Raw genomic sequence first — 13,213 nt, forward strand, 5'->3', positions numbered from 1 at the left:
GCTTTCTACAACTGGAATCCTGTGAGCTATCTTTCCTAATCTTCCTAGCCATAACCTGTGATTGGTTTTTTATAATGGAAGTAATCTATATCAAACCAAATTCTTTTATCTTTCAATGGGAATAATAACCTTTTTTGGTAGTTAAATTTGGTAGTAATTTTTGTAAAATGTCATTAAATGCATTAAGGGATAGACTTCTATCACTAAGATCTAAAAACTGCTTTTTCCTCCCTACCAAATAACTTGAGGACAGAGTCTTTTTAATATAATCAATGGATTCCACTTAATTTTCCTCATATTTAAGTCTTCAACATTATAAATGTAATACTGTCCAACAGGGAACAACAAACGTAATGGGGTTCGGGAACGAAAACTAAGTTGGAGGTGTTAATGGTCACTATCAGATTTAAAGACCACTGAAAAATTAGAGAGGAAAAAAGGCCAACTTTAAATTGGGACTACAATATAGTCAGCCACGGTCCCCCCTCTAAGAGAAGTGTAGATGAAGTGGCCTGCCATATCCTCACTGCCCTTACTGTTTAGAACTCCCAGGGTAAGTCTATCACTTAATTTCCAAACTGCTGCATTTATAATTTATCTTTGCCCTTCCCTTAAAAAATTCTAAACAACCCATCATTAATGTACTATTTGACAGATTTAACATTTCCTCATCTTCCCCACCCAATCGACCATTAAACTAACCTAAAAAAAAAAAAAAACATTTTCTGATGGATAATATCCAGTCAGCATCTCAATAAAAGATTCTAGCTCTGTCCATATGGTCATTATAATAGGAGAACCCCGAGGGCGGTAAATAAACATTCAATTCAAGGCAACTAAAACAATATTACCTGGGAGAGTAATACTATAAGTTGAATATAGGGGTTGTCCAAAGCTAGTACCTTAACTGTGTCATTTAAATTTGATAGAGATAAAAAGGGCCAGAACACTAATTGGTCTTCCCTTCTTATCATATTGAACAGTTCCTTCAAAACAAAATTCATAGCCATAAAGATTCATCTTTGGTAAGCCAGGTTTCTTGTTTAAAAAAAAAAAATCAAATTGTGCCAAATAATTCTTAAATTCTAAATTGTGGGGCTTACTTTCTAAGCTATTGCTATTTCATGATATAATTTTCATAAAAACTCTAACGGATTCAGAGAGCACCATCTAGTTAAGTCATTTCTATATCAATCAATAAATAAGCAGTACAAATTGCCCTATTAGATTTATGTTTATGGTTGGATCTCCCAGTCCTTTTCTCTTCAGTCGTTTGAATTCCTAACTCCTGTGTATTAGAATTTAGGGCCAACCTGGCTGTTTGTGCCTGTATTCCTGAATCATCACATAACATTATTCTTTAATTTAAAAATAATATTTAATTCTCTGAGAGTCCAGGACAATCCTAGAGGCTGGCAACCTTAGGCAATATGAGGGTAAAGGATTAGAATAACTCTTGGGGGAGAGCCAGTTTCAGTGCTATTAACCAATCCTCCGACCTCAGAGCCCCTGCACTCACTGTGTGCAGCAGTGGGATCAAACCTACCAGAAAGGTATGTAAACAGAAAGGTCTGTAAATATTTTACCAATAAGCTTTCCCAACAATAGACATTGTCACAACCAGGACAACATCTCATATTACTGTTTTTATAAAAGAATAATTATAACAACTTTTCACTATTAATTGGGAGCTCTCCTTTTGCAGATTTGCAGTTTGGGGAGCATGTTTTTCAATTTTGCTGCCTTACATCTCTCAAGCCCACCAATGGACAGATGAATGAATCGGTTCCCAGCATCCTGCAAAAATTAGCTCTATATTTATAACTCCAAATATGCATCTGTCATAGTATAACCCCCACTCTGAACCTTAGCGTCCAAAAGATGGGGTACCAGCATGAATCCCCCTAAGCTTAATTACCATCTTAGATCTTGTAGTGCTGCCACCAACCAGGACTTGCAGTGCCTGGTACACTCAGGTCCCCCCAAAACCTTCCGAGGGGACCCCAAGACCCAGACCCCCTGGATCTTACACAAGGAAAGTAAACCCTTTCCCCCACCGTTGCCTCTCCCAGGCTTTCCCTCCCTGGGTTACCCTGGAAGATCACTGTGATTCAAACTCCTTGAATCTTAAAACAGAGAGAGATGCACCTTCCTCCCTCCTCTTTTCCCCTTCCCAAGAGGTAATACAGATTCAAGCTCCGTGAATCTAAAACAGAGGAATTCTACCTTCCCCCCTCCCTTCTCTCTCTCCCTGTCTCCCACCAATTCCCTGGTGAGTACAGACTCAATTCCCGTGAGCCTCAACAAAGGGAAAAAATCAATCAGGTTTTAAAAAAGAAAAGCTTTTAATAAAAGAAAGAAAAAAGTAAAAGTTGTCTCTGTAATTTAGATGGTAAATGTTACAGGGTCTTTCAGCTTATAGACATTAGAGAGAAGCCTTCCCCCCAGCACAAATACAAATTAAAATCCTTCCAGCAAAATACACATTTGCAAATAAAGAAAACAATCAAAAAGACTAAACCGCCCTTCTACTTGTACTTACTATGTGAACAGAAAATTAGAGAGCCTGTAGGTATGTCTGGTTACTCTCAGAACCCAGAGAGAACAACAGACAAACAAACAACACAAAACAAAGACTTCCCTCCACCGAGATTTTAAAGTATCTTGTCTTCTGATTGGTCCTCTGGTCAGATGGTCTAGGTTCACTGCTTGTAACCCTTTACAGGCAAAAGAGACATTAACCCTTAACTATCTGTTTATGACAGCATCTAATTTTACATGCACTCTTTCTTGCATTCTTTTCACATGAAATGGGAATGAGACATGTAGCTGAGTGACTCCATCACAACAGGAGCTTGCTATGAGATAACAGATATGATTAAATAAGTCATTTACTATTAGCTCATGATGGAAGATAATTCTTTTCAGTGTTATGAAATTTATATTACTACAGAACAGCTTCAAAAAGGACTTGATCCAAAGCCCATTAAAGAAAATATGAGCCTTCCTATGACTTCAATGGACTCTGAATCAGGCCCCAAAGAAGCAGCTACTCCTTGAATTAAAGGAAATGTGAAGTGAGCGATGCCAGTGGTAAGCAGTATTGACCCAAATGATCTGGCCAAATTCCCATCTGATTAATTAGATTTGCCTACCTAAACTTCTCATACAGTTTCAATATTGCCTTTCCAAACTGAACTCTTTTCAAATTTGCTGTACACTGTTCAACAGCTGCCAGATTCTTCCTCAAAGATAGCTGCACTTCAGTGATGAATTAAGTGACTCCTATATATGTATTTTATAGGATAACACAGGATTTTAATCAGAGTTGACTTCAGTGGGAGCCGGGGTTGGCCAACCCTGAGTGTTTATTAAAAACCCACCTTTGTGGTTATTTTCTGTCTTACATCGGTGTATTTTGAGATATCCTTTGAAGAACAAGCAGACTTTTAATTACATATATCATTAAGACTTGACTTGAAGTCCAATGGACTTTTTTTTTCATTGACTTCACTGTGCTTTAGATTAGCCCACAGAAAAAGAATTCCCAATATAAAAAAATCAAACTCCTCAACCAATATTAATCTATGATAACATCAGACTGATTTACTTTTTTCAGATATTCTGAGGCCTGCATAAATAACTTTTAACTTTTATATGACAACAAGAACTTTTCTCTCTTGATCAGATGATTCCCACTCGCCTCCCCCATTCTGTTTCTATAAAGGTCACCTTTGTTTCTCTGAAACCATTTGGCTAATCCTGCATCACTCCTCATCTAACAAGGAGATCAACAAAAGGAGGAGATAGAGACAGACAGAAACTCTTCAAAAAACTCAGAAGCAAGAAATACAAGAGACAAAGTTGACAGACTGTGTACCTCAGAGCACATGGTGAAAAGGAAAGATGGATGGGTGAACCTTTAGCAACAGTTTAAACTCAGATCACTTACAGTTCAACAAGGTTCATCAGTTTGAAATTACTTGCAGGCATATTTTTTGTCATATGATGTCTGGGAGTTTTATGTGGTCCCAACATTATGCAGAAATTTCCTGTGGGCATCTGAGGCCCAGTCATCTAGGGAATTATGTGCAAACGTTACCTGAGATGATCAGTCTTAAATTGTGTAAATTTGAGAAGCTGTGAGAGTTTTGGATGGGGTTCCAGAGGTTTTTGTTACAAACCATTAGCACAAGGTTTGGTTTTAAAAGGCTCAGCCAGTTTACATCCTTAAACATAACAATGAAATTGTTTGCTTTGAATGAGAAGGGGGTGACAAGCTCATGTTAATGGCAAATAGCTTTGAGAGTACCCCGGAGACAGGATATCAAAGCTATAACCCCCTTAAATTACTTAGATATAGTAAAATCCCTGCACTTTTTGGCTTAACCAAGCTACAGTTCCATTAGTTTGGGTTCCAGATTAAATTTAGCATATATTCCAGTTATAGTTTTAAATGTTTTAGGAAACCTGAGATAATGAAACTGTGCTATATACCCAGTTAAAATTCCTTAATATTGTATATACATTTTCCCATTAAGTCTTAGAACCATATATCCATCAAAAAATTCCAAATATGCACTTAGTTTAGGTCATACATTTTTCATATACAAAAGTTCATGGCATAGGAGTACCGTGTGGACTTTTCTAAATTTTATATGTAAAGTACTTATATGGGCCCCACCGTCGTAACTGAGCACCTAATAATCCTTGATGTATTTTTTTCTCACAATACCTCTGTGGGATAAGTATTTTACAGATGGGGATAATTCTACAGATAGGGAACTGAGGCATAGACAAACTAGATGACTTGCCCAGAATCACACAGGAAATCTGTGGCACAACAGGGAACTGAACCCAAGACCTAGAGTAGTGCCCACACCACTGGGCCAACCTTCCTCTCTCTTATCACAATATTCACTCAGGTCTGTGAAGCTTTCTGCTAAACCAAAATTTCGAGTGAATTTGGGCTAAACTTTGAATGAATGTGAGCAAACTGATGGTTTTCACTACCAACCCTGTACTGCTCATGCACCATTTCAACTCAGACGTTACTGGGTTTCACTGTGAGGTTTTGGGTTTGTCTGCCTCTGAAACTAGTCTAAGGGAAGAGCACTCACATGAAACAAAACTGGAAAAACTCCTGAGAACTGAAACCACTGAGATTCATGAACTTGTGCTTCCTGTATTGGGAACAAGAGTAATTCCACTTCTAGAGTCCAAGGTATTACTACATACAGTATCAAATTATCTCACACATCTGGGCAAGTTTATTTTCTTTACATAATTATCGGTATTGCTATAGAATTCAAGAGCCTAGTGTTAGGCCAGGATCCGATTGTACTAGGCACAGTACAAATACAGAACAAAAAGACAGTCACTACCCCCAAAGAATTTATAATCTAAGTAATTAGGTGCTTTTTGCTCTACGTGTGATATTTTTCTGAAAGAACACATTGAAACTTGGAAGTAGTCCAGAGACAGAACTTTCCTCTCTAGCATACTGAATTATTTGTACTATCTGTCTCAATGATCAACGGTTCTTCTTTTAGTCCTCAATACAGCTATAACATATACAGTAAATTGCCACAAACAGGATGGAAATTCTTTATATTAGAAGTGTTCTACAAAGATTCAGTGGCAAATATAATGATGAAACTTTTTCTTTCTGGTCTTTTGAAATCATTAATTTGTTGTTTTTTTTTTGCTCCTGTTAAAATATTTCACTTTATGAAAATCCAAAGAATATGCCTTTTTCTTCTGTTGGCATTGCCAATGTTTGAACGTACACAGGAGGCTCATTATATAAGCACATACTGTTCTTAAAACAACTATCAGTTTTGTAGATTATGCACATTAAAGCACTTATTGGCTGGCATTCCCCTTTCCAAACTTAATTAAACCAGCACCATGCTACTGTGGGAAGCTAATTATATACCTATATAACATAATGATACTAAATAAACCAACATTAATCATGGAGACTAACTGTACTACTGACTCCACAAAGGGACACACCTCTCCATATTTTTACAAAACAACTGAACAACCCTTTGCAAGTTCTCCGTTGAAGTCTAAGGAAGACTTTTCACATAGGAATTCAATTTTCATCAAGGTTTTTACTTTTCAAAAGTTCAGTCTAACCTAGCCTGTGAAATAAACCAAGCTGCTTGCAGCATCATGATGCCTGCACTATATTTAAACATTAGACATAACAATGTAGATCCAGAACCTACACTAGTGATAGCTATAAATAGCTGGATTCTCCACTGCACTCAAGTAGCGCTCAGACGTAGTAAATAGTTAGAGCTGATCACGGCTCCCTGATTCCCAGCTGTCCTGCCCTAATATAAGTTTCCGATCTCTAAGCTACCAATCCTAACTGTCTAGGTGATCTTCTTCTGCTATTCTTGCCCCCAAGTTATTGCTTTAAATTGGAGTAATAAAGCCCAGCTGGCCTGACGTTCTCTCTTTACTTTCAGTTTTTACTGCTCAGTGACCACTGCACAAAGCAGAGGAGGGATCGTCAATGGTCAAGTGCACTGATTCTCCTAAATTCTTCTCCTCCCTACCCCTCAAAGGGAGCTCTTGGAAAGGAGGAGGGGCAGACTTCTTTATTTGTTTTCAGAAATAATCTTGCTCATATTGACTAGATAATGGAGTTACCACATGCTCTGAGTGATTCAGGGTGGCACATCATTGCACTGCCCAAGAGCATAATATTATGGAACAAATCAGAAAGTCACAGTTTAGTTCTTGGTTTTTCCTCCCTGTCAGCTCAGCTGTGCTGCCTGGTGGGCAAATTGTGGGGGGCTCGGGGTGGAGATTACCAGGGTGTAGTCAGAACTCTGCTCACTTCCAGCACATCTACAACCTGCTGACGTGCCCCAGAGGCTACTCTCCCCACTGCATTGGCATGTATAATAACAAACAGCCTCTACATAGCACTTTTCATCCATAGATCCCGAAGAGCTTTACAAAGGAAATCAGTATCAGTATCCCCATTTTACTGGCACCGAAGCACAGAGCAATGAAGTGTTCTTACACAAGCTCATCTGATGGGCCAGTGGCGAGCCAGGAACAGAATCCAGGTCTTCTAAGTCCCACTTCAGTGCTCTATCCACTAGGCCATTCTGCCTCTGTGACAGTAGTCCCATGCGGGTTGAGCCATGCAGATAATTAAAAGGGCACCTCATTCTCCTTACTTGCCTGCATAGGTGGGTAGCACAGGTCACAATTTGTCCCACTGTAACTATTGTGATTTTATAGAGTATTAAGTTCACTATAGGATTGGGGGAGGGTTGTTACCCATTCATATAAAATGTAGGAGGGGGGTTAAATTAAATTTGCATAAACACATTACAGTTGCTCTCTCCTCCTTTATTGCCACTAAAGCCAATTATAAAATCTTGACATAGTAAAGATATTTTAGTCCATCTACTCCTCCTCTCTCCTGAGGCAAGACTGTTCCCTGTTTTACCCTTCCTCGTATTTTCTCTAGTCTACTTTTCATGGTTCTCCCATCACTTCTTTTGGGAAATTATCCCACAGTTTAATAAATCTCACTGTCGAGTTTTTCCCAATATTTAATCTAAAATTTTCTCTTTTTATTTAATCCCACTAGGCTTTTCTGCACTATAGAACAGAACATCAGTAACTAAACTGTTTGTATTGTATCAGTTATAAGTACAAATGTTTCACACATGATCCATGCTGAATTAAGAACCATTACAGGTCTGCCCAGCATCCACACTAGAAATGACCTGAACTATTTCAGTTACAATGCCTTCTAGGAACCCTACCATTCAGCTCCTGGCATAGCTTTAGAAGTAGTACATTCCAGGACATCCCAAAAGGCCACTTGCACAATGAGGAATAGTAATGGACAGACTAGCTGGATTGTTTCAGTTAATGAAAGTTTATACGGGGGCTAAAATGTTTCAGGCTTAAATGGTTCAGACCAAAATGGTGTTTAGACCTGCTGAAGCACAGTCTAAGGCTCTGTCTACACTAGTGAGCTTACAGTGGCACAGCTGTACCGCTGTAAGATCTCCCATGTAGCTTCTCAATGCTGATGGGAGAGAGCGCTCCCACCAATGTAATTAAACCACCCACAATGAGCGGCGGTAGCTATGTTGGCAGGAGACACTCTCTGGTCACACCAGTGCTTCTGTTGGTGTAACTTATGTTGCTCAGGGAGTGTTTTTTCTTATATCGACAACAGTGCTAGTGTAGACATGGCCTTTCCCATGTGGTTTTCAGTGTGGATGTGAAATGTCTGGAGCACTTTTGTATGTGGACATGCAACAGGTACAATACTTGGAGGAGGGAACAAAGGGAGGGTACTTACTACAGTAAATTCTCTAGTGTATACAAGACTCTAATGATCCCTTTTTATTATACTAAATAATCCATCTCCCTGCTCGGTGTTTGCATATTTCAAATATTTATAGACTACTATCCCCTCCCTTAGTAGTCACTGAGTCAAATATAATTATTTAACTCTTAATCCTTCCTCCTGAGTCATTCCCTTCATTACACAAGCCCAGGGTTTCACAATGTGTGGGGCTTGTCTTTTTGAGGGGTGGGAAGGGTGAAGGCTTAGCTGGGTGGGGGAGTGTGGATTGGCTGCTCAATTCTTCTCCAGAATCTCAGATTTCATTTCTTTAAAAGTCAGTCTTTAGCTGTTATGGTTGCAAAAAACCCCTTGAAAACAGAACCAGAGTGTAAGCCATGAAGTAATGTCTGTCTGAGTTTGCAGAGAGTGTGAAGCAAGGCTGTAAGGCGTGAACTGCCTCATTCATTGCATCTGCCATGAAGATATTTTAAATGTCAACATTGTTAACTATTTCATCTCACAAAGCATGTAAGAAAGACGAATATGATGAAGTGCTAAAAGTCTGCTCTGAGTGATCACTCACTTTGGATAACCCTTTAGCAACACCTGACAGGGCTGATAGTGGCATGGTCACTTCTATTTTCCTGAAGAGGGCTCAGCTTTCCAAAGTTTGAGAACTGCTGCCTGTCCCAGGTTGGCTGGAACTTTAAGGGCACTTGGGCTCAGCAACACCCATGCCAGATTAGCTACCCTTCCCCCCACCCCACCCCCAGGTCGTCCTGATCAGTTGGGTGATTTCTTTAAGGTTATGTCTACACAGTAGCTGGGAGGTGCAATTTCCAGCTCAGCTAGACATATGTGTGCAAGCTCTGCTTGAACTAGCATGTTAAATATTGCAGCATGGCTTCAGAGGCACAGGCAGCAACTCACACTAGCCGCCCAAGCACATAGCCAGGGGTTCAGGTGAGATTGTACTTGGGGGCTAACCCAAGGTGCCAAGACTACACTGCAATTTTTAGCATTCTAAGCTGGGCAGAGCTAGCACACACCCATCTGCCTGAGCTGGGAATCTCACCTCCCAGCAGCTGTGCAGACATATCCTAAAAGGGGAGAGAGAACTCAGTTTGAGAGAGAGAACCCATAAGGAGCAAGTTGGGTTCCTGTGCAAGGCTCTGAAATAGGGTCTTGAAGGACTCCAGGGAAGAAACCTGGCAGCCAGCATTCCATCCCAGAACACAGAAGAGAGAAAGGTAGCCCAGAGGAGCGGACACTGCGAGAGGACTCCAAGGAAATAGCCTTAGAGTCAGTCCTCTATCCCAGAGCACAGAAGATTAAAAGTAGCCCAGAAAGGTTTGGGAACTAAACCCAAAGGGTGGACTGAGGAGTTCAAGAAGGGTGAAAGAACTTCTCGTTTGTCTGGACTTTTGTTGCCGCAAAAGCAGGCTGGGCTTTGAGCGTGACATAGCCAGAAGGCTGAGCTATGCTTGACCAGCAACGGGTATTGAAGTGCAGCCATGCCCTGTGACTGCCCTAACCATTTTTACTTTTTTTTCCTGAACTCCCTCCAATTATGTTTGTCTCTCTGGGAAGGATATGCCATAAGCTTATATAGCATTACCTGTGCTAACTTCATTTTGCAAACAAAGATTTTACTTTTCTCTACCATCAGAAAGTGAGGTTGTGTTGCTGTTTTTTAATAATAGTTTTTGCTCAGTTAGAGGTTTGAGCATTAACATTTTTTCCTATTTTATGTTTCACTGCTGGAGTATAAGTGGGGGTTGATTAAGGCCGCTATAACTTCTCTAATATTTTACTCGTAACTTCTGTGCATATAGTCTTGCCAAGATAAGCACTTGTAAAAGTCTTTTTAAGGTAGCTACATTATTGCACCTGAGGCCAAAATTGCTACTACTGGGATATTAAAATAATAGCCAAAGTTTGAGCCAAGAAAAGGTATAATTTGGTTCTGGTTTTAATATGCGATCCAACTACAGGCACTTTTTATTTCTAATCTTCCTATTAAATGTATGCCTTGTGCTTAGCTAGTTTCATACATTCATTTGTTGTGGAAACATCAAACACCCTCACGTTCACCCCAGAACAAATGACAGTTCTACTAAATACACAAGGAGTTTGTATGGCAGTGCTAACAGTAATGACAATAACATGTACACATGCCAGCACCAAGAGCACTGCATAATACATCAGGAAAAACTGAACATTGTACCTGCAGGAGTTCCGTGGGCTGTCAAAAACTACTGAGATAATGAACCAGGGAGTCAAACTCTGTTAATGTACATCATTCCTACATGAAACTACAAAAACCTTGTGCCAACATCAGTAGTGAAACAATGGTTTTGCTTGTGCAAAAGAACGTGCATATGAAAACACCAGTGGTGCAAAGCCTGGCCAGACTAATTCACTACTCAATGAAAAAGGAGGTCTAAATAGCTGCCCAGTTTATAAAGAAACATGCCCCTCCAGCAGGTTATATAGTGGCTTTGTAGCAGTAGCTGCTCATTTTTTATGCCCAATTACAACTAAAATTTGATGCCCCAATGAATTTTTTTATTGGGGATGGGGGGGAGGTCTGCTTAGCACTTTTGAATATATTGTTATTACACTTAACTTTGCAGATTGAGTGTTTTACAACTTAATGGCTACATGCCAGAGTAGCAATTACTGTAAATGTGTTGGTTAAAAAGTACAGGGACAGTTCCATATGCTGCTCTGTAAAGAAGCTATTTGAACTCTTCCTGATCAAGGTTTAAAATGATTCACTCTATAGTTCAGCAACATTGCAACATGAAGACTGTGGCTGGAAAACTAAGATGGCCTTTCCTGGATTACCTAATACCTCTTATAATTTTCCCTCAAGCTATCCACATGCTCCCCAATCTACTGAGAACAATGGTGCAGATCATCAAAAGTGTTCATGTGCCTAATTCCCACTGATTTTAGTGGAAGTAAGGCACCTAAATATCTTTAATTACCTGAGCCTGTGTCCCCAGAATTATCTCATTCCTCAAAGCACCATGTTACCACTGGAAGAATATGCTTTGGGGAACAATGTCTCTTACATACACACCTTTAGTCAATCAGTTTTTCCCCTGCATGCTGAAATCATGTTTGGAAACACTATTTTTGGGGCCAGTACATCAGAAAACAAAGAGCCAAAAATCCAGAGACACATATGTCTTAACTCTCACTCTTTCAAAGAAGCTCAAGGTTTTACTCTGAAGCCACATCCACACTACAGAATAAAATCGAAATTATTAAAATCGATTTTATAAAACAGGTTTTATAAAATCGATTTTACGCGTCCACACTAGGGCACATTACTTCGGTGGTGTGCGTCCATGATTCCAGGCTACCATTGATTTCCGGAGCGTTGCACTGTGGGTACCTATCCCATAGTTTCTGCAGTCTTCCCTGACCCTTGGAATTATGGGTTACTACCCCAGTGCCTGATGGGGCAAAAATCACTGTCCTGGGTGGTTCTGGGTACAGCCTCACCCCCTCCCTTCCTGAAAGCAGCAGACAGCCATTTTGCGCCTTTTTTACTGGGTGAACTGAGAGCAAACGCCATAGCACAGCAAGCATGGACCCTGCTCTGATCAGTAGCGCGATCGTGGACGTTGTAAACAGCTCACGCATTCTCGTGCTGTCTATGGTGAACCATGAACTGCAAACGCAGGAGAGGAGGAGGCAGCTATGGCAGAGCGGCGACGAGAGTGATGAGGACATGGAGACTGATTTCTCCCTAACCGCGGGCCCCCGCGCTTTGGAGCTCCTGATGGTAATGGGGGAGGTTCTACCCATTGCTCACCGATTTTGGGCCCGGGAAACAAGCACAGACTGGTGGGACAGCATAGTTTTGCACGTGTGGGACGATTCGCAGTGGCTGCGGAACTTTCGCATGCGTAAGAGCACTTTCTTTGAACTTTGTGACTTGCTTTCCCCTGTCCTGAAATGCCATGATACCAGGATGAGAGCAGCCCTCACAGTGGAGAAGCGAGTGGCAATAGCCCTCTGGAAGCTTGCAACGCCAGACAGCTACCGGTCAGTCGGGAATCAATTTGGAGTGGGAAAATCTACTGTGGGGGCTGCTGTGTTGCAAGTAGCCAAAGCAATCATTAAGCTGCTGCTACGAAAGGTTGTGACTCTGGTCATAGTGGATGGCTTTGCTGCAATGGGATTCCCTAACTGTGGGGGGGCCATAGATGGAATCCATATCCCTATCTTGGCACCGGAGCACCAGGGCACCCAGTACATAAACCGCAAGGGGAACTTTTCAATGGTGCTGCAAGCAATGGTGGATCACAAGGGACGTTTCACCAACATCCACGTGGGATGGCCAGGAAAGGTTCATGACGCTCGTGTCTTCAGAAGCACTACTCTGTTTAAACAGCTGCAGCAAGGGACTTACTTCCCAGACCAGAAAATAACAGTTGGGGATGTTGAAATGCCGGTAGTTATCCTGGGAGACCCAGCCTACCCCTTGATGCCATGGCTCATGAAGCCATACACAGGCAGCCTGGACAGTGGTCAGGAGCTGTTTAACTACAGGCTGAGCAAGTGCAGAATGGTGGTAGAATGTGCATTTGGCCGTCTAAAAGGGCGCTGGAGAATGTTACTCACTCGCTCAGACCTCAGCCAAACCAATGTCCCCTTTGTTATTGCTGCTTGCTGTGTGCTCCACAATCTCTGTGAGAGTAAGGGGGAGACCTTTATGGCGGGGTGGGAGGCTGAGGCAAATCACCTGGCCGCTGATTACGGGCAGCCAGACACCAGGGCGATTAGAAGATCACACCAGGAAGCGGTGCACATCAGAGAAGCCTTGAAAACGAGTTTCATCATGGGCCAGGGTACGGT

The sequence above is a fragment of the Gopherus evgoodei genome, chromosome 3 (genome assembly GCF_007399415.2).
Source record: "Gopherus evgoodei ecotype Sinaloan lineage chromosome 3, rGopEvg1_v1.p, whole genome shotgun sequence".
Classification (NCBI taxonomy): Eukaryota; Metazoa; Chordata; order Testudines; family Testudinidae; genus Gopherus; species Gopherus evgoodei.